This window comes from Acinonyx jubatus, chromosome E2 (assembly GCF_027475565.1).
Source record: "Acinonyx jubatus isolate Ajub_Pintada_27869175 chromosome E2, VMU_Ajub_asm_v1.0, whole genome shotgun sequence".
Taxonomy (NCBI): Eukaryota; Metazoa; Chordata; class Mammalia; order Carnivora; family Felidae; genus Acinonyx; species Acinonyx jubatus.
In genome coordinates, this window is record NC_069396.1 from 17,407,949 (window position 1) to 17,431,396 (window position 23,448).

General features: G+C 37.8%; 1 protein-coding gene across 4 annotated transcripts in view; it reads right to left on the reverse strand.

The window, feature by feature from the left end:
- Positions 1-23,448, reverse strand: part of TANGO6 (transport and golgi organization 6 homolog) — a 187,579-nt gene that overhangs the window by 56,332 nt on the left and 107,799 nt on the right. The window lies entirely within an intron of this gene.

A 23,448-nucleotide genomic window follows, 5' to 3' on the forward strand; every position in this document is an offset into this window, starting at 1 on the left:
AAATGAAAGAGATTCTGTTCTTATTTCTAGGAAACTACAAAGTGGCACAAAAGCAACAGGGTGGGTGAGATTTAGTCTCTTCAGGGAAGACTTCATAGAGGAGGTGGCGTCTAAATCAAATCTTGAAAGATGGTGAGGATTTCCTAGATACAATAGGAAAAGCAGGTAGATGGAACTATGTCTGTAGCCATGGAGGCAAGGGGGTGGTGGGGGGGAGAGCAAATAAAATGGATGGCATATTCATAAAATAGCAGCTACACTAGGTGACTGTAACAAAGGGTGCACTAAAAGGTGAATATGATCAGAAATACCCAATATCAAACCACAGAGGCATGAAGGTAAGGTATTGAACAATGGAAAACTGATAATGCTTTCTTCTTTTTAATAGATTTTATTTTTTAGAGCAGTTTTAGGTTCACAGCAAAATTAGGCAGAAAGTACAGAGTTCCCATATACCTCCTTCCCCTCTCTTTCCCTGACTCCCCCGTTAACAACATCCTGCACCGGGGCCATATGTTTGTTTCAACTGATGAACTTATATCAACAGATCATTATCAGCCAAAGCCCATAGTTTACATTAAGGGTCACTCTTGTGTTGTACATTGCATGAGTTGACAAATGTATAAGGGCATGTATCCAGCATTATAGTATCATACAGAACAGTTTCAGTGACCTAACAATCCTATGCTCTGCCTACTCATCTCTCCCTTTGGGCTAACCCCTGGTACCTACTGAACTTACTGTCTCCACAGTTTTCCTGAATGTCATACTGTTCCAAAAATATCATATGGTATGTAAGCTTTTCAGATTGGCTTCTTTCACTTAGTAATCGGCTTTAAAAAAAAAAAAACTATGTATTTATTTTGAGAAAGGACAAGTGGGGGAGGGGCAGAGAGAGAATCCCGAGCAGGCTCCACGCCACCAGGGCAGAGCCCAGTGCAGGGCTCGAACCCACTAACCATGAGATTAAGACCTGAGCTGAAGTCAGGCGCTTAACCAACTGAGCCACCCAGACACCCCTTAGAAATAGGCTTCTAAGGTTTCTCCATGTCTTTTCATGGCTTGATAGTTCATTTCTTTTATGTGCTGAAAAATTTCCACTCTCCATACCACAATCTATTTATCCATTCACCTACTGAAGGACATCTTGGTTGCTTCCAAGTTTTGTCAATTATGAATTAAGCTGCTATAAACCTACATGTGCAAGGGAGCCTCAGTGGCTCAGTCTGGCATCTGACTCTTGATTTCCACTCAGGTCATGATCTCACGGTTTGTGAGTTTGAGCCCCACATTGGACTCCACGCTGACAGCATGGAGCCTTCTTGGGATTCTCTCTCTCTCTGCCCCTCCCCCACTCTCTCTTTTTCTCTCTCTCAAAATAAATAAGTAAACTTAAAATTCTTTAAAAAAATTTTTAAATAAAAGAAACATATATGCAGGTTTTTGTGCAGATGTAAGTTTTCAACTCATTTGGGTAAATACTAAGGAGCATGACTGCCGGGTTATATGGTAAAACTATGTTTAGTTTTATATGAAGCCACCAAACTGGCTTTCAAAGTGGCCAAAGCATTTTACATTATTCCTTCCCCATTGTTCAAGTCCTAACTTCATGCCCTCTGTGAAGTGACTCTGCCTATTCTTGGTCATATTCATCTTGCTGCATGCCCTTTGTTATAGTCCCCTGGTATAGCTGATTAAAAATATGGTATATTGATTCAGAGGAATATTACTTGTCAATAAAAAGAAATGAAATACTGACACATGCCGCACCATAAATGAACTTTGAAACCATCATGTTAAGTGAAAGAAGACATCATACACAAAAAACACATGTGAATGATTTAATTTATAGGAAATGTCAGCAATAAGTAAATCCTTAGAGACAGTACATTTGCGATTGCCTGACTGGTAATGGTATGTGAATGGTTTCTTTTGGAATAATAACATTCCAAAAATTTATTGTGGCAATGGCTGCAAAACCTTGTGAACACACAAAATAATTTAAAATCGTACATTGCAAATGGATGAATTGTATGGCAAATGAATTATATCTCAAAGCTGCTTTTTTAAAAAAGCAAGTTTTGAAAGTAGGAGGGGTAGGAGAATTAGAGAATCTATTTTACAATAAAGCTGGAAAAAAATAAATAACTTCTATAAAAATCTTCACATACTAGAAGAGAAGAGGTATATATATATAAGCAGAATCTGATGTGAAACACACTTCTGCCTTCTAAAAGCTCAGAGACCAAAGGCTTGGTGCGAATTCTACAGACAAATCACAATGGCTGTTCCCTTCAAACATGAGGCAGGAGATGCTTTGATGAGATGCCCACTACAGGAAACAGATCCTGCCCTTGACCACCAGTCAGGCAAAACCCAGAGCTTTCCCACTGCTCTATGAATGGCATTGCTGCTGCCAGCTCTTTGCTTCCTTATTTGTCAGTAAACGATGGTGCCAATACAATTTCAGTCTTTACTAACTTCAGAGCTGGCAGTTTAATGGGTGACATTTTTAAAAACCTTCTAAATTAACTTTCACTGCATCAGTTTTTTTTTTTTTTTAATATTAGTGTAATTCAAAAGTCTCTTAAAAGAGGCAAGAAAAATATTGAAGATTTAAACCTAGAGGTCCTTATATGTAGTTAGCCATTTGGTCCAATATCCTATCTTGAGGTATGGCTGTGCCAAACCGCATTTGACAAACATTAACCCAGAGATAGTTAAGACCTCCTGCAAATATTTAAAAACCTTTGTGCTCTAGGCTTTTTATTTTGTCCAAACCAAATCTCTTCTGGTCTTTATTTCCTTTCCCTATATGGACCAGACTCAAGTAGAGATAGGGAACTGGTCTTTCTCTGCATATCTTTGAATTTTAATCTTATCTTTGCGGGCTCCCAGATCTCAGTCTTTAAATGCCCCTCGGTAATCTGACCAGTTCAAGTCTGCTCTTCCTCTTTCCAAGATGGTACTCTCTGTACTTTAGGCTTTTATATTGGATATTTTCAGGAGGAAAAAAAGTAAAGGTGCAAGACAGTTAAATGATACAATACACACTTAGTTTCACTAAATCAGTTACCAAAAAAGAGTCCAGAGGAACTACTTTTCCTCTCATCTTGAATTCCCAGTTATTCTAGAATGAAAATGAATAGATCTTTAGGGGTAACATCATGGACAGCCACATGCCCTCACAGAAATACTGCTGCCCAATCAATAAGGAAACAGAAGACAAAATATAAATCTAATTCTGTCCATGTACCCTATTATGTCCTCCTTAACATCTATTCATTTTTCTTATATTTCAGAGCCTAGATCGCTACATAAGAATTACTGGTTTCTTGTAACACCTCATGAATACAAGTTATTGCCATGTGTGGACCAGAGTCAACAGAGATTATAATTTCTGTCAAGGTCAGAAGGAGATTTGATTGACAAGGCAGAGTCTGACAGGCAGGATTTCCTCTCCAAAAGCCATTTAGAGAATTAAATAATTTAAATGCAATTAATTTTTGATGAAATTCATCATTAAAAAAATTCAGAGGTAAATTTTGATCTATTAACAACAATTACTTTTTAGCCTTGAATTTCCCCTGCAGCTCTGGGGAAATCATCTCTTTTCTGATTTCTGTTTCCCTTCCCCACATAGCCCTTTATGATCAGGAGAGAGATTTTAGTTAAGATAAATTATGCAGCTGCAGATATAAAATGCTGTGGAATAAAATGCTGTGCACAGTATTGTGTGCATTTGTAAGCCTCTTTATCTACAAAGCCCTGTGTGCCTATTATCTTGTTTGAACCTCACAAGAATCTGAGGTAGGTGGAAAAAAAATACTATTAACCCTGTATTACAAACAAGGAAAGAAAAGTTTAAAACAGGCTGATCCGAGGTCACACAGCTACTGAAGGACAGACAAGTTTTCAAGATCAGGCTCTTGTCTCCAGGCAAAAGGTGTTTTCTACTGCCATCAGGACATTTACTTGGCTCTCCGTTAAGATCAGCAGGAACTTCCGTTCTGAAACAAAGGATATTAATGTGGCCAGCTGATTCTCCCACCACATCTCTGACATTTCAGTCCTTGCAATTTCACCTTTCTTTGTTTAACCTCATAAAGAAAAGGCAAAAGAGAAGCCAGGGACTTAGTTCTTAAAACAGTGTATAAGCAATAGGGCATAATGGGAATAAGTTCCTCTGGTCCATGGGCAAACACCAGAACTGTCACTTAATTGTCTTTTGTAAAGGCTGGAATCCTATTAATTCTAGCCTGAAGAGAAGAACAAAAAAAAACAATTCCCCTCTTCTTTACCATTTTCAAAGTGGAAAAGAACTGAATACTTCAGATTTCCTAGCAGTAGGAGATGACTGACAAGTGGCTTTGTAAAAGTGGCTGAACCCCTAAACCTGATGCACATATTAGGGCACTGCAGAGTGCTAGAGCCAAAGCCACCGTGTAATCTTGATAGGACTTGCAAGGGAGGCACAGTAGTCACAGTAGTCACTAGGCAAGAATGCTGGGTAGTCCCTGGATAGATTTCCCCCTACTGGTGTCTACATGTTAGGACCCACATTTCTCCCTAAGGCTAATTGTTGATCTGCTGCTTTTGGTTTTTCATTCATACTGTTATCCTTTTTAAGGTAATGTAACCAAGACATGACCCTGAGCTATGAGTAGGTTAGCAAAGATTTCCGGGGTTCTTACCCTCCCTTTCATGGGCCTAGTTTCACTGTACCTCATCACAGAGAGGGGCACAGGGATGGTTTACATGCAAATTGTATGCAGACAGACTTTGATAGGCTTAGATGTAACCAGAGGAAGACCCCTGTGGGACAAGTTATTAAATAAAAACAAACCTGTTAGTGGGGCTATTATGGGTGCAAGTGACCTCCCAGGTATGTTTTAAAGAGACAGAGAGACCTTCTTGTCTCCTAATAGTTCTTTTCTTAGCAGATTATACTGCCTTGGAATCTATTTAATGATTACAAATTTATTTCTTTGGGCTACATAGCCTCATTACTTAAAATGCAAAATCATCCCAAGAAGGGCAGCACAATGGGAAGCTGCCATCCACCCCTTAGTAAATATTAATATACCTGCTACCTCCTTTTTACAAGCTGGGAAGGAACAAGAAAGATTTAATGGTGAGATAATTTCTGAAATTTGATTACTTTTAGTGATGGTCAAGCCTGTGTAGGTACCTATAGAGAGAAGTTTTAAATGGGAGAGGAGAGGGAAAAAAAGAGTTAAGTGAAGGTAATGGGAGAAGTAGAGACCCGACCTAACACTTCAACATGCACAAGGATGTTTTCTTTCCTTGTCTTCAAATGACAGAGTGATGTGCAAATAAGAACCACAGATAAATATCTTTTGGACAAAGTAAGACAATGTACAGGAAATGCTTTGTACCAATGGACTTTTGGCAACCCAATGAACTAAAGTAACACAGAAACAAAGAAAGGTTCAAACAGGGGATGCCAAGACTTCTATGGTTATGTATTAACTAGGTTACTCATTCCATTTCATCAGCTCATTGAACTTCAAGATTGGTTTAATCAGTGTATAAACTATCAGTTTACACAAAGTCACCCTACAAGGAAAATCTGCAATAATTGACTCCACCCTTATGTGTTACTGACAAGAAAAATAGAGTAGTTCTGGAAAATGTGCTTGAGACAGTAACAGGTTTCAGAAACAGGGTGGAATTTTCTTTTTTCCTTTTTTCACTTTTTTTTTTTTTTTTTTTTAAGTAGACCTCAGGCCTAGCACAGAGCCCAATGTGGGGCTCAAACTCATGACTCTAAGGTTAAGACCTAACCTGAGACCAAGAGTCAGACTCTTAACAGACTGAGCCACCCAGGTACTTCTGGACTTTTCTTGAAGGACGGAATTAACAAACTAAAGCCCAGAAATGTGATCACAAGGAAGGAAAAGTTCCAGGTTTATGGCAAGTTATTTTAAAAGATGAAAGGCGAAAAAAAAACTAGATATTTTAAATGAAGGAGATGCTCTTTACAATTCTGTAATTATTAAAGTATTAAAACCATGCCACTGACTTAATTAATTTAATTTGTTGCATAAATGTTCTAACTCGTTAAAGCATGCCCAAGTGTTAGTTAGCCTCATAATATTGACAAACACAAATCAGGAAGCCTGTGCCATGAAGAAAACTTCATGTTTGAATTATTAACAGAACATTCCTCAAGTGTTACAGAATCGATCTCTACTACATCAGGTCAAAAAAGAGGAAAATTAAGTTACAATTTCTTTCTGAAGGGAATATTATATTTTAATTAGATTGTTGGTGTACTCTCTTGTAAGTCCATAAGTCAAAGCGAATGAAAGAATCTATTTCAAGACTTGCAAAGACAGAATCAGGTGCTCCACTGTACTGTATCCTTTCACATACGCAAGGAAGGATCCAAATTAATGCTTTGATTTGCTCTAAACTGGAATAGGGGAATGAGACGAGAAGACAAAAGTATGAAGACACTGAAAATAAAAATAGCAAAAGAAAACACTGAAGCATTCAAGTATAATTATATTATTATCTTTTAAGAAAGGGCCCTTGCCAATGGCATCCTATATGTATCCTGAGTTAATGATTCTTGCAGTTGGTGATTTTCAGAAAAGAAATGCATTATCTACTCAAATCTATTTAAAGAAAACTAATTATAAAAGGTAAGGTTTCTGCTGTTTAGAATACAAAGCTTGGTTTGGGGGAGGAAAAGGACTTAAGAATGATTTGGAGGGGTGCCTCGGTGGTTCAGTCAGTTGAGTGTCTGACTCTGGATTTTGGCTTAGGTCCTGATCCCAGGGTCGTGAGATCAAGCCCTGTGTGCGGGCTCTGTGCTGAGCGTGGAGCCTGCTTAAGATACTCTCTCTCTCTTGTTCTCTCTCTCTCTCTCTCTGCCCCACTCCCCAGCTTGCATGCTCTGTCTCTCTCTCAAAAAAAGAAAAAAGAATGATTTGGAAAGATGAGTCACTTCCAAAGAGGTTCCATTGAAAAGCACACAGTGAAGGGCTGTCAAACAAACAGATTTATGTACTGGGATAATGGTTACCTTAGAATAGAGGTCAGGAGACTTTCTGTAAAGAGTCAAAGAGTAAATACTTTTGGCTCTGAGGGCCATACAATTTCTGTGTAACTACTCAACTTTGCCATTGTAGTGCAAAAGTAGCCACAGACAATATATAGGCAAATAAGCTTGACTACTTCAATAAAACCTTATTTAAGGACATGAAATTTACATTTCATATTCTTACCATCTCACAAAAGATTATTATTTTTTTGCTCCCCTCCTCAAGTATTTAGGCTTCATTATTATTTTTTAAAATAATCTCTACATTCAACATGGGGCTCAAACTTACAACTCCAAGATCAAGTGTTGCATGCTCTACTGACTGAGCCAGCCAGGTGCCTCTCAACCATTTAAAAATGTGAAAACCAGGGGCGCCTGGGTGACTCAGTTGGTTAAGTGTCCAACTTCAGCTCAGGTCATGATCTCGCAGTTCATGAGTTCAGGCCCCACATTGGGGTCTGTCCTGACAGCTCAGACCCTGGATCCTGCTTTGGATTCTGGTCTCCCTCTCTCTTGAACCCTCCCCCACTGACTCTCTCTCTCTCTCTCTCTCTCTCTCTCTCTCTCTCTCTCAAAAATAAATAAAACATTAAAAAAATTAAAATAAAGAAAAAAAAATAAAAATTTGAAAACCATTCTTGCTTATAGGCTGTGCAAAAGTAGGCAACCAGCTGGATTTGACACTCAAATATTTGTAAACGATACCACATATATTATTCCATTTGAGTCTTTCAACATTTCTATGAGAATAACAATTGCTGGATGGATTATAACTGCATCTCTACTAAATGTTAAAAAAAAAAAAAGGATGAGTCTCTCATTTCTTGCTCTGAATTGCCTATTAATCTACTTTTTCTCACCATTCTCACAGACATCCCTCTAATCAAACTGCTCATCTCTTTGTGCCAAGGAATACCATATCAGGCCTCCCAGAGATCTCTCTGGCTCTAGGTCCTCCTTTCTTCATCCATTTTCCATGCCCCTGCCAACCACACCTACACGCCTCTCATGTTGCTTCCTTTCTTAAGAATTTATCATGATTCCCAAATGCCCATCATATCAAATCCAAGCTCCCCTGTCCAGCCTTCAGGGCTCTGCCCCACCCTCTCCATCTAGACTTACTTCCACAAGGCACTTAATACAACTTGCTGTAGGAAGACATTTCTCAATTCGTACCACATGCCTTCCACTTTTGTTCTGTTCTCATGCTTTCTTTCCTATCTGGGGACATCTTTTCTCCTTCTTTCTCACATACCCTGGTTGGGTATCCACCATCATCTTTTGCCCAAATTGCCCAAACAACATTCAAAGCAGGTCTCCTTTCTTCTGGTCTTGTCCCACTCTCATCCTTCATAAGCATCCAAAGTGATTTTGCTAAACTGTAATTACGACCAATTCTTTCCTTCTTAAAACCTTTCAGTGGCCTCCATTTAAGGGGTCAACAGAAGTCCAATTCCCTTAACAAAGCACATGTGGTTGTTTATGATCTTGGCTTCTTGAACTAGGCCAGGCCATGGAACCTGGTCTGAGTTTGAAGATGAATGAGAATCATGATTTCTTCTCTTTTTTATTTAATTAAAAATGTTTTAAGTAAACTGTATGCTCAACATGGAGTTGAAACTTACAACCCCAAGATCAAGAGTCATATGCTCTACGAACTGAGCCAGCCAAGTACCCCTGATTTCTTCTCTTTTAGTTTTATTTACTCCTAAAGCAACAAACACGCAGGACAAAGATATATGAGTTAGGTAAGGATTCAGGTGTGTGAATACAGTTTCCCACTGCCTCTCTTCAATCTCAGGGAAATGTGCTGAAATGTACAGATCAGACTCAAAGCAGCTTGCAGCTAAGGCTAAAAGTACTGAACTGCGATTTCAACTGCTGCACATCACAGGCATGACAAAGTCTGCAGTTTGAGTCTAAGTTAATTGCCTGTTAAAACAAAATTTAACAGTGTTTGGTGGACTACAAAAGTATCCACAGTCTCCCCAACATAATACCCATAATGTCCAGGGAATAATCCAAACTTAGTTGTTATACAAAAATATGACCTGTTCTCCAGGAGAAAGATGATCAACAGAAGCCAATACTGAAATGATAAAGATATTTTAACTATCAAAATGGATTTTAATTTTTTTTGACATTTATTTATTTTTGAGAGACAGAGTGAGACAGAGCACGAGTGGGGGAGGGACAGAGAGAGAGAGAGGGAGACACAGAATCCGAAGCAGGCTCCAGTCTCTGAGCTGTTAGCACACAACCCAACATGGAGCTTGAACCCACGAATCGTGAGATCATGACCTGAGCCAAAGTCGGACACTTAACCAACTGAGCCACCCAGGTGCCCCTACCAAAATGGATTTTAAAGCAGCTACTGTAACTATGTTCAAGGAAGTAAAGGAAAATACACTTCTAATAAATGAAAAGATGGGAAATCTAATAGAGATGCAGAAAAATATAAAAATAACGAAATGAGGAATAAAAGAACCCAAATATGAAATTCTAGAAATGAAAAATACCTAAAAAAATTCACTGGATGGGCTAAATTCACAGGATGTCAAAGAAAAGAATTTCTGAACCTGAAGATGGGTCAATTGAAACTGTACAATCTGAAGGAAAGAGAAAAGTTTGGGCAGGAGGTGGGGTGGTGGAAAGAGCACAGTCTAAGAACAATAACAAAAAAATTCTAGCACATATATAATTGGAATCCTAGAATGAGGACTAAAATATTAAACAAAGAGATAGTACAGCTAATAAGCCAAGAGTGGAGATTAAGAGTGATAAAATATACTTGATCAATTCATAAGAAATAAGAAAAAGAGGGAAAAGGGAGCAAAGAATAGATGACACAAAGAGTAGGATGGTAGATATAAATTCAAACATATCAAAAATTATTTTAAATATGAACAACCTAAACAATTTAAAAGACTGAAATTAAAAGAGATTATCAAACTGGGTAAAAAAAAAAAAAAATCCAATAATATGTTGTCTACAAAAACCCGTCTCAAATACAAAGACAAATACAGATTAATAGATAAAGAACAGAAGAAGTTATACCATAAAAACACTAATTTTAAAAAGTGGAAAGACCATATTAACATCACAAAAAGTAGAATTTGGAAGAAGGAATAAGAAACAAGGATAGAGGCATCAATTCAATAAGAAGATGTAACAATTCTAACTGTGCATACACACAGTAACAGACGTTCAAAATGCGTCAAGCAAAAATTGACAGAATTCAGAGTAGAAATAAGACACATCTGCAATTAGAGTTGGAGATTTCAACCTCCTTTTTCAGTAACTGATACGATAAGTACACAGGAAATCAGTCAGGATACCAAAGATGTCCACAAATTATCAACTAACTTGATATAATTGATATTTATATATAGAACACACTTCCAAGTGCATACGGAACATTCACCCAAAGAGACCATATCCTGGGCCATAAAACAAGTCTCAATACACTCAAAATAACTGAAATAATATACAATATGTTCTCTGCCCACAAAGAACTCAGGAAGCAATAATGTAAAGTTACTTGGAAAATCAGTAAATATTTGAAGGTTAAACAACAAATACATTTTTAAGTAAGCTGTGGTAGAAATAGAGATTGCAAGGAAGATTAGAAAATATTTTGAAATGAATGAAAATGAAAACACATCAAAATTTATGAAATGCAGCTAAGGTCGTTCTTAGGGGATAATTTGTAGTTTTAATGCTTACTTTAGAAAAAAAGAAAGGTCCAAAAACAGTGATCTAAGCTTTCACTTTAAGAAACTAGAAAAGTAAGCAAATTAAACCAAAAGTTAATAGAAGGAAGTGTTGTAGGCAACCTCTGAAATGGCATCCTATGATTCCCATCTCCTAATATTCATGCCTTGTGTAACTACTCCCTCCTCTTGAATTGTGGCTAAAGCTAGTGACTCGCTTATAAGAGACTGTGACAAAAGTGATGGGATGTCAATTCTGAGATTAGGTTACAAAATGACTACCACTTCATCTTGCTTGCCCTCTCTTGCTCTCCTGCTTGCTCAATCTGGTGAAAGCTAGCTGCCATGCCTATGGAGAAACCCATATGGCAAAGAACTGAGGGAGGCTGCAGGTCAACAATCAGCAAAGAACTGACACCTTCAGTCTAACAGCTCACAAACAGCTGAATCCTACCAACCATGTGAGTGAGTGTGAAAACGGCTCTGTTCTCAGTTTATTCTTCAGATGAGACTGCAGCCCAGGCAACACCTTAACTGCAGCTTTATGAGAGTCTTTGAGGCTGAGACACCCAGTTAAGCCATGCTCAGATTCCTGAGTTATAGAAACTGAGATAAATGTTGTTTTCATCTGGTAAGTTTTGAGGTAATTTGTTTCAAAGCAATAGATAACTAAGAGAGAAAATTAATTAAAGGCTGGTTCTTTGCAAAAATAATGTCAATATACTCAATAAACCTCTGCTAGACTGACCAGGTAATGAGTAGCACTGTGTGCATGAAAAGAGAAGAGGACTAAGGACACTGCCCTCGAGGATTCTGACCTTCAGAGATCTGGTAGTGGAGGAAGACTCAGCAAGGAAGACTAAGGAAGAATAGAGGGATAAGAGGAGAATCAGGCAACTCTACTGTCTGGGAGGCCTGAAGAGGTAAGTATTTCGAAAAGGAAGTGGTGGCCAAACACATCAAATGCTACAGGATGATTAGGTAAAGTGAGGATGAAGAAGGAATCAATGGCTTTTTCAATATTTTGGTGGATACGGGAATGTTGAGGATGAAAGTACCACTGGAGTGACTTGGGAAAAAAATGATAAGGGAGAAAGTACAGCAAACAAATCCAGACAACTTCTTCTAAGAGCTTTACTATGAAAGAGACCAGAGAAATAGGGCAATAACTAGAAGGGGAGATAGTTTTCTGAGAAGTCTTTTGTTTATTTGTTTAAAAATTTATTAAGTAATGTTTATATATAGATGGAAGTAATTTAGTAGAAAGAAGAAACTGATGATGCAGACGACCCAATTCAGAAGCAGTTTTACTTCAGGGGACTTCATCCTTGGGAAATTACTAGAAATAAGCCCTAGTCACCAGTGAGCACGGTCTGGGGGTAGGTGTGTCTTTGTTGACCTTCCAAGAGAGAAGATTGTTCCCAGTGGTAACTGTAGCTTTAGTTCTTATGCGTGAGTGGGGGTAGTACAAACCTGGTCCCTGGCTTTATGCTAGAAGCCTGGTTTGGGTTCAGTTCCTATTTTCCTGAGAAAGTTGAAATTCTACCCACTGCTGTCTGGTGTCCCAGTTGGCCTGAGGCTTTAGTCCCTGTAGAGTTAATACTTGGAGCTTCAGGTAATAATAAGCATCAAGTGCTTGTTATATACCTGGCATTTTAATCTTATTAACTCCCTGTAAGCCTCACAACAGTTCTATGAAGTAGGTGTTATTATTATGATTATTTTACAGATGAGGAAACTGAGGCACAGAAGTGTTAAGTAGCTTGCTTATGGTCAGACATTCAAAATTCAGGGATTTGAGTGCAAGCAGCCCAACTTCAGAACCCAAAGGTTATGCAGTAATTTGCAGAGAAGGAATATATGGGAGTAAGGGTTTATCTTGCAGCACATAATAATTTGGGCATGCTGATCTAAAAGAATTCTCCACTGTAACATCAAAATATTCACACTGTGGACAGTGATTTAATTTTAGCAAAACATGATATATCACATTAAAATACTGTTATAAATTTGATATTTTTGCTGCTGTTGGCATTAAAATTTTAATTATGGGGGGGGGGGCCTGGATGGCTCAGTTAGTTAAGCAATCAACTCTTGATTTTGGCCCAGGTCATGATCTCTCAGTATGTGGGATCAAGCCCCACATCAGGCTCCATACTGATAGTGTGGAGCCTGCTTGGGATTCTCTCTCTCCTCTCTCTCTGCCCTTTCCCCTGCTTGTGCACATGCACACACACTCTTTCTCTCTCAAAATAAATAAACTTAAAAAAAAAGTAAATGTGTTTGTTTTTAAAGCTGTAAATAAACTAAAAATTATAACCTAATTTTATGTTTTTGCATATTTACTTAATATTATAATAAATAAATATTATTTAACCAAAAAATTAATGTCTGCTTTTCAAAAGACACCATTAAGAAAAGACTGGGAGAAATGTTCATGATACATATTCCCGACAAAGGACTTGTATCCTCTCCATGTAAAGCACCCTTACAACTCAATAAAAATAAATAATACAATTAAAAATGGAAAAAGATCTGTAAAGTTACTTCACAAAAGAGATACATGAATAGAAAGTAAGCACATAAAAAGACATGTGCTGAACATAATTAGTCATCAGGGAAATACAAATTAAAACCACAGTGAGATACCACTATAGGTCCACTAAAATGGCTAAAAACTAAAAAAAAAAAAAGAAAAAGTATTGATAAAGGGATGGCAAGGATATGGAGCCACTGGAACTTTCATACATTGCTGGTCATAATGTACAATGGTACAACTACTTTGGAAAACAGTTTGGCAGTTTCTTATACATAAACTGTATGACCCAGCAATTCCAGTGTCAGTACTTAAGCAAGAGAAAAAATATACATACATTCACACAGAGACTTGTACTAGAATGTTCATAGCTGCCACACTCATAATAGCTCAAAACTGGAAATGATCTGAATGTCCATCAACAGGTAAATGTGTGAACAAATTGTAGTATATTCATATAAAGTAATATTACTTAGAAATAAAAGGTAGTGAACTAACGATAGACACAACAACGTTGATGAATCTCAAAAACAAGCAAAAGAAGTAAACCCAAAGGGGCACACATTGTATAACTCCATTTACGTAAAACTCTAGAAAAGACAGATCTAACCCATGGTAACAGAATTCATCGGGGGTTCCCTGGGGTGGAGTGTGGAATGGGACATGGGAGATAATTTGAGCACAAAGGAACTTTTTGAGGTGATGAAAATGTTCTATACTTTGACTGTAGTGATGGTTACATGGATTTATATCCAACTTTGTTGAAATGTGCACTTAAAATGGGAGCATTTTATTGTATGTAAAGTATACCTTGGTAAAGTTGGCTTCAAAGAAAGGAAATTGCAGATTAATAGCATGTACTAATGTTAAGAGTAATGGTAATAGTATTAAAATTTGTTTTTGTAAAAGAGGGAAAAAGCCCATATATGTCTGCATGTATCTATGGGAGCACAGGGAAAGGTATGACAGAATGTATGCCAAACTATTATCATTGTTTTCCTTGGGAGGTAAGAACAGTAAATGTAACGAATATTTGGGAGAGACTGGACTTTCCTTTATCCGTATTGTTTGGCTTGTGGCAATAATCACCACTATTTTTGGTAGTGTGGTAGTTAGTACACACAGGTATGGCTGCCAACACACCATCCCTGAACACAGTGCTGTTTCTCTCATCAAAAATTAGAGGCTACTTCCCCTCCCCTTGAACCTGGGCTGGATGTGCAACTTACTTTGATAGTAGAATGTGGCAGAAGTCATACTAAGCCAGTTCTAGGTTGAGCTCTTAATAGGCATGGTAACTACCAAATGATGAGTGTCCACACACAGGGAAGAGAATAACCATGTGGAAGAGCACTAAGCTGCCCCAGTCAGCACCCCAGCCAAGTGCAGCCTCCTGGGTGAGCCCAGCCTACACTCCACGCAGCAGAAGAACCACCAGCTGAGCCCAGACACCTCCATGTGAAGCAGACACGGGCTGCGCTGCCAAGCTTGATACATATTACGGAATTCTGAACAAACGAATGGTTGTTGCTTTAAGCCATTAAATTCTGGGGTTGTTTACGACACAGAAGAGAGCCAAAACGTGTTATGAAAGAAAAGCCCACAAAGTAAAATTTTTTCATCACTAAAGTAAAAGTTAAAATATTTCTGGAAACTACCTAATTAGAATGCCCTTGAAGTGAACGATATGATGCTGCACCTTTGAACAAATTTTGTTGAGTAAGATACTTCTAAAGCTGATTTGTCATTCCTTGACTAGTCTTGTAAATTGCTTAAGAGCAAGGTGTATTAATAATGTATTTCTTAAAAACAAGACTTTTCCCCCCATTGCAATCAAGACAAAGAAAATAACACACAACAAAGAACTTGCTTAAGTCTGTTCCCTTTGAAAAACACAATTTTCAAAAGATATTTTTCTCTATCTGACAATACACATAGCAGGGGGTCCAAAGAGCTCTAGCTCACCCACAATTTTAGGAAGTAATCTGTTAGTATATAAACAATTTAAAATATAAACAGCTTTTGAGCCAGTGATTCCACTTTGGCAAATACCGATCTTACAGAAATAAAGGCCCAGTACTTAGCATGTACATATATACAGAAAATGCATATATACATATTAATATATATTTCTGTTTGCACACATATATGAGAATTCATATTGCAGTCTGTATGCCATAGGAAACACAAAACAGAAAAAACTGAAGGTCCAAGCACAGAGGAATGGTTGAATAAATGGTAAAAACTGTGTGATACATCCATACTATAACAATATTATAGTCATTTAAAAGCTCCTCTCCTCTACGGGAAACAGGAGGAAAAGAGGAGAGAGGGAAATAAACTACAAGAGTCTTTTAATGATCCAGAACAAACTGAGGGCTGCTGGAGGGAGGTGGGTGAGGCATGGACTAGACGGGAGATGGGTATTAAGGAGAGCACTTGTGATAAGCACTGGGTGTTGAATGTAAGTGATGAATCACTGAATTCTACTCCTAAAACAAACTTTGCACTGTATGTTAACTAAAACTTAAATTAAAATTAAAAATAATAATAACAATAAAAGGTCCTCCTCTCATCTTAACTCCCAGGCCAAACCAACTGGAAATCAGAGTAACCTACTAGACAAATCCAATTATCCCATTTTCCTTTATTTTCTACAACTGGCTAGAAGAAGGTGGTTGTCAGAGCAGAATCTGGGGCTGAATTCCCTCCTCTCTGGGAAGATGATAGGGTTTCTAAAGTCACATTATGGGCTTCACCTGAGCTAGATGGGATCATGCGTTGCTCACGATTTGGATGAACTCTAAGGTAGCAGTGACTGCTGAACTAAAACTTAAAAAATGAAGCAGGTAATATGGAAAAGTTGACAGAGCACATTAAATAAGGGTGTTTTACAGGTTTTAAGAGTTAGAAATATACCCTCAAGCACAGGACCCACCCTTTTCTTGGAATATAGAGTAATTTGAGAAAAAGTGCCTTTTAACCTGGAAATATAAGCTGTTTTGCCCCACTATTGCCAGGTGACACTCTACTTCCCATAGCATACTCCAACAGAGACAAGAGATTTGGTTCTCTCCCCTCATTCCTCATTCCAAATATTCCTGATCTTTCCTACAGAGTTCACTGAAGGTAAATTTTTCAGATGGAGCAACATGACTATGGCTTTCTATTTTCACTCTCATTTTTAGAAGTTTCTGACCTACAGTAAACTGGAACTTGTCTGAGCTTGCTGATTAGAAGACTACGTTTTGCCTCTAAAAATAATTGCGTACTGTTCTTTGCATATCATGATGACACTACCAGATCTGAGGTGCGCTTCTGGAGCAGCAGTGGTTTCACACTGAGTCATGTATCCACCCTTCCATCCATCCATCAGTTCTTCCCTCCTTCTCCCCCTCCTTCCCTCCCTCCCTCGCTTCTTCCTCTTTTCATCTACCCACCCACGGACCAACATTCTCTGACAGGTTCCTCCATTCATTCTGGAAGCAAAGGTACACATTTTGGAGATGGCTGGTTAGGGTTAGAAGTTTGGTCTGAAGTCATGGAAAATTTTTTCTCTGTGAGAACTTAGCAGTCTCATTCACTGCTAAGAGTACACATCTCTGGAGGGCAACTTAGCTCTAAATATCAAGAGCCTTAAGCGCATGCATATACTTTTTGACCTAGTAATTTTCCTTGTAGGAACCAATCCTAAGGAAAGAATCAATGACTTACCAAAAGAATTTATGTACAAGAATAATCAATTGCACACCTCATAATCCTCATAAAGTTCCTCATAAAGTAAGGAACTGGAAATAACCTAATAAACAATAATCTCTTTCTAAAAGATAATTAAATAAAATTATGATAAATTCAAGCTATTGATTATAATACAACCAATAAATCTTATATTCTCAAAATTTTAATGACATGGAAAAGTGCTTATAAGTAATGTTAAATGAAAAAAAAGCAGTATACATACAGTAGAATTACAATTATGAGAAAGAAAAGGAAACTAGAAGAAGACATCAAAATGTAAACAAAGAGTGGTTACTTCTGAATGGTGGAACTATTAGTGATCACCTTTTTTCATACTTTTTCATATCTTCCAAATTGTCCAAGATGACCATGGATTACTGATACAATTATGAAAAAGGTCTATAAATAGATTTTAAAGTTACACCTCTCAAAAAAATTCGACATGAGTAAGAAAAAGAGAAGGAAGATGAGAAAAAAAAAATAGTTATTCGGTCTGGGCCTCAACCTTCAATTCCAGCCAGATTAGTATTTCCAGTTTACATTAATATAAATATTCGTTACATTGAACTATATTGATGCTAACCTAGGCAGACTTGGCAAGAAGCATTTCATTTGATCCTCTGAATTTTGCTGAAAAATTTCTCCTTTTGGAATATGAAAACTCTAATCCTTGACTGTTGTCTATTGCTGCTGAAATCTATAAATACTCAACTCCCAGACTATCCAATTATTCACATGTCCGACCTAACCTTTTATCTTAATTCAGACATATGCTGTGAGTTGAAAATCTCTGAAAACTATCAGACAAAAAGCTATTTTTCAAAAATTGGCCTGCGGTGTGGTGATAAGGACAAGGAATTGATGCAGCCCCATAGTACAGTGCCACATTCAACTGCAGGATCTCAAGAAAAAGGACAAAGACCACTTCCCCTGTGCTCCTACAGTGCCCTCCACAAGCAGACCACCTGGCAGAGATGGTCTGTGTATGAGTCACTCTCTCCTACTAAACTGTAAGCTCCTTGCAGGAAGAGACTATGGCCCTTTCATGCTCTTACTTCCAGCCCCAGGTACAGAATCTGCCATTTAGTAGCTAATCAAAAAACATTTCTGAACTAAACTATATTGATACTCCTACCCCCAAGATTAAGAAAAAAATAAGCATGCTCAAGACTAACAACAAAAAACAAACCTTTGAGTATTAGGAAGAGCTATCATATAACCCAAGAATTTATATTATTTAGAACTTGACAAAAGCAGGAAATTAAATTAGAATGCAGAAAATGTTTCGGTATTATTATGGGCAGAGGGGGAAACTGCTTTCCTGTCAAGGATTTCTGACCTAAGCTTTGGATTCACATGAGAGCCACGTACAAATAAAAAGCAATCTCATGTATTCTTCTCTCTCCTTTCTAAGAATATAAAATAGATACTGGAAAAGTATATAAATCTTCCCTAAATATAAGAGATAATTTAAAAATATAATTTAGTTCATATTATGGTCCATTAAATGTAAAAGGAAGGCAAGAAAGGGTAGGAGGCATATATAATCACCTCAAAGGTAGACACAGGCTTTTTAATAAGGACAACTCCCGAATTCAGCAGGTATCAGAAAAGATATCACTGGAAATTACGGTCATAAGATTGGTATAAAATAGATAAACCAGGTACACAAGCTCCCACATCCAAAAGGATGTGTAAATATATTACAGAAAGGAACAAATAACTTTTTCAAACTCTCTCCAGTGAGATGGCAATATAAAAAGTAACAGATGGGAGATAGGCTGGAAATTCGGTCAAGGCCACCAGGATGACTGAGTATTGTACAACTCCAGGGCATGCCACTCATACAATAACACCTCTTGGAACTTTTATGGCTGTGAACAACCTGCATAACTGTATGTTGTAGTCCTGCATTTATCACATGTGAGTAATGTTATAAAGCAGAAACAGAATGGTCCACATGAGCTCTACAACAGGGTATATCAACATGGGGCCCTACTGACATTCCGGGCCAGATCATTCTGCATTGTAGGGGGCTGTCCTGTACACTGCAGGCTGTTGAGGAGCATCCCTGCCTTATACCCACTAAATGGCCAGTAATATTCTCCTGCCCCCAGTTGTAACAACTAAAAATGTCTCCAGATATCTCCTAGGGAGCAAAATTCTTTCCCCTGCCTCCCTATTTGAAAATCACTAATCTAGAGAACAAAGGACGGGGCAATGTTTGTTCAGCCCTGCTGAAGAGAAAGCAGATATCGCATCTGGCATATGTGAGAAAGCTGTGCAGTCTCCATCAGATCAGGAATAATGCTCCAGGCGGCCTCAGAAGGAAATACCGTCGCATATGTATTCAATCCTCTTCACTTTAATTCTACTTTTTAAGTAATGTCCCAATTGCCAATTCACTATCTTGGGCACAGTATTCTAATGATACATTTTTAAAAGAAGTTTTAAAAACTGCAATGACAGATAACAGTCCACAGGTTATTGTCAACATCGACACTGGGCCATATAAGAGGAAACATATGGAGAAACATTTGGAGTGATTGGTAATTTAGCAATGTGTTAAGATTAAATTTCTAAAAGTACAATAAAAAACTAAACAGTTCCTTAAATAAAAGAAACGAAACCAAAATCTCTCCACAATATTTTCTACATTGAAGAGTAGAGATTAAAACATACAGATTAATATATAATCTTGGTTTGAGAAAGCCAAGATTTGGCTAGATAAAGGAGTAGATAGATTTGCCTTTATCAAAATAAAAAACTTCTGTGTTTCAAAATAAAGTGAAACAGAAAGTATGAACACAACTACAATGTAAACAACCCATAGAAAATAGTCACAACATAAATTTCAGTGGTTCACAATTTTTAATTAGGTAAAGGTTTTATAAATCAAATAACAAAATCAATACCCCCAACAGAAAGATGGAGAAAGAATAGGAAAAGCCAATTTACACATACACACACACACACACACACACACACACACCCTCCACATACACACAAAATTTAGTCAATAAATATATGAAAAATGTTTAACCTTATCAATGGAATTAATGGAAGTAAAAACAAGGTAGCATTTCTTTATACATGTGCTTGATAAAAATGATAATACATGGCATATACACTACTGACGAGGGTATAGACAAATATTCTCAAACAATGAAATATAAACTGGCACAATCCCAGGGGGACGGGCAAAATGGCTAAAGGAGAGTGGGAGGTACAGGCTTCCATGGAATGAGTAAGTCACAAGAACAAAAGGCACAGCATAAGGAATACAGTCAATGATACTGTAACAGCATTAGATGGTTGACAGATGGCGAATATACTTGTAGCGAGCACAGTATAACGTATAAACTTCTCAAATCGCTATGTTGTACACTTGAAACTACTTTAACATTGTGTGTCAACTATACTCAAATTAAAAATTTTAAATAAATAAACTGGCACAACCTCCCTGGAAGACAACTTAGCAATAAATATCTTTAAAAATATGCACATGCTTTTAACAAATTCTACTTTTAGCAAATTGTTTTCCTAGGAAATGATCATGAATCTGCACAAAGGATTTAGCTACAAGGATATTCATCTTAATGTAATTCATAACAGCAAAAACTCGGACCAACCTGTAAGTTGGTCACTTGAAAAAATTATGGTACATTCAAATGATATATTACCATGCAATCATTAAAAATTACAAAGGATGTGGAAAATGTCCATGTTAATGACAGGAAAAAGGTGCTTAATAACATGGGAGAATGTTCAGGATGCAACACTGTTTTGGGTAATAAGACTGGGTCTGGAGTCAAGCTGTCTGAGTTCAAATTCGGGATCTACCATTAATTAGCTGTGCGACATTAGGCAAGTTAGTAGCCCTCTCTGTAGCTGTTTCTTAATGTCTAAAAAAAATATACAACCCTTATGAAATAATGGATCTAGGCTACAATTATCAATGGTTACTTAAAACCATGAGGAGGAAGGTTGATGGAGAAGTTTATAACAGATACACCTGACTAGAAACACCACTAATCGCCCTCAGCACCACTAAAATGAGACGACCAGACATTATGTGCCTCCTCTTGTGAGACAACAGGAAAGACCATACACAGCATGCCTATGAAGTATTTTTAGCCCCCAAATTTGACCCCAATTTACAAAAGTGCCTAGATCTGTCGGCATACTAGAAATATGGGGATTTGAGTCCATGAAAATGAAGTTTGAGAACAATCAAAATAAACGGACAGTGACAAAAAGTTTAGAATAGTGCTTACCTCTGGGGCAGGTAGAGACTAGGAAGGGACAAAAGGAAACTTCATGGGCTACTACAAGCGTTCTACACTGACGTTAGTATACTCTCTATACTTCACTGTGTGTGTGTGATACCTCCGTTTTTAAAAATGGCAAGAAAAAAGCTCCTGATTTTCACCATCGTCTAGCAGCAGGAAGGAAAGCAGACGTGCTTGGGGAACTAGGCATGATGCCAAGAGGAAGCAGCAGTGTCCTGCACCCGGTTCCCACCTGTGGGCCTCGTTCTCCTGTGGAACTCCCCCTGCTGCAAAGAAGAGCTGGGGGTGGGGACAGAGCAAGTCCCAGGCCAATGAAAGCAGGGTACTTATTAAGGAAGCCTTACAGAGAGGCTGTCCACAGGGATTTCCATATCACTGGTAAACTAAGAATACCGGCTATGCTGTAAAAATGGGCTTTAACTCCAGTGAAAGGATTTCAGCAAGACACCTCGTCTCCGCACTTGGACATGTTGGTAATGTGAATTAGAAACTGGCAGGTAAAGCTAAAGGCGGTATCTATGGCTGGATACCTAGAAGAGTAGGCTATGGAAACATTAGAACTTTGAGAATTGATGGAGTTTTCTTTGAAACAGCCCGCAAAAGACTGTTTTGGGAATTGGGCTAATTATAGGCACATGTAAGGTGGAGTAAGGCCTCTCTCCCAATCCACCCAGTTCTTCACCTCCACTCCCACCCCTGGTCACTAGAGACCGAGAAACGTGCATTTCGGTGTTCGTCATCCCGGCGGTAGAGGTCTACCAGAAGTTACAGAGAAAGTACATGTTACACTGATGTAGTCTACGTATGGCATACGTTCCTTCTTAGCTCCGATAATCCCAATGATAGACGCAAATAGAAGTCACAGGTTGCACTTGGACCTGAGATACTTGAAACTTAACATTCACACCTCCTGTGAGAGAATGATTTCTTATAATGGTGCACTTGTCTGGTATGTTTCGGATCCATATTTAGGACTAAGGCAAATATAGAAAGTTGGTCTTTCTTTAAAGACTAGAAAACATTTTTTTTTTCTAAATTTCACTTTCATGAGATTTTTCTTTCACTAATCAAAAGATTTAGGTAGAAAAAAATTATTTAAGTGGGTAGAGATCTAGGTCCTCTTTTTTAACCAGGAGGGACGCCCAGAAATTAGGAAAATTCAGGGCTATATCTGAAGAAATAATGCATGGTTATTCAGAAGCTTTGTAAATACTTTGAATGCTGGTAAAGAAGAAATCAGTGTGATTTCTCAAAGCAAGTGGCAAAAAGCTATTTTGTTTTCCAAAATCTTCACCTATTGGGTAGAGTAACATTTACGAGCTCACAGACAAATTAGTCAAACTGAAGCTGAGATCACTTCTCTCTCTGCCTTAGGTCACAGGCTAGGGGATACATGATGGAATTACTAACGGGCCGAGAACAAATCTATCGGTGCTTGAGAAGATGCTGATCTAGATTAAAGAAGAAGTCCAGTTCGGTGTGGCATTGTTTTCAGGCCAAAATATTAACCACTGATGCTACTACATCTCTTAACGTAATGTGACACAGACATACAGAGTGAGACTATGGCCCCCAAACACACCTTAATTCTCCAAGTTCAACATGGCAGCTGGTTGGCTCAATGGATACTATATACCACTGGCCACACTTGAATGACTGGTTTGCCTTATTTTAAGGCTTCAAGCTATCTATATTCAGTGTAGCAGTCAATGGCTAAGTTTATGTAACGCAAGTTAAAGAACCCCCTCCCAATTCTATGTTATATAGCCCGATATAAAAATAACAACAGTATACTTTTTGACTTATGGAGAAATTTGTTAGTTTATCTTAATTTAACCCCCATCTTTAACGTGAACAATTGTTTTCTTTGTCCTGACTCCCCAGTGTCCCATCTCCCAGCCCCTTAAGGGTACTCAATAAGTAGTAAATAATAAAGTATTTCTTTTCTTTAAAAAAGCAATCTTTCTTGTTAGCAAAAATGAAAATTTATTGAGCCTGTACTGTGTGCCAAACACTATTCCAAGTATTACCTTAGTTAATCCTTACAATAGCCCTATGAGTAAGTGCTATTAATATCCTCATATTATACACGATGAC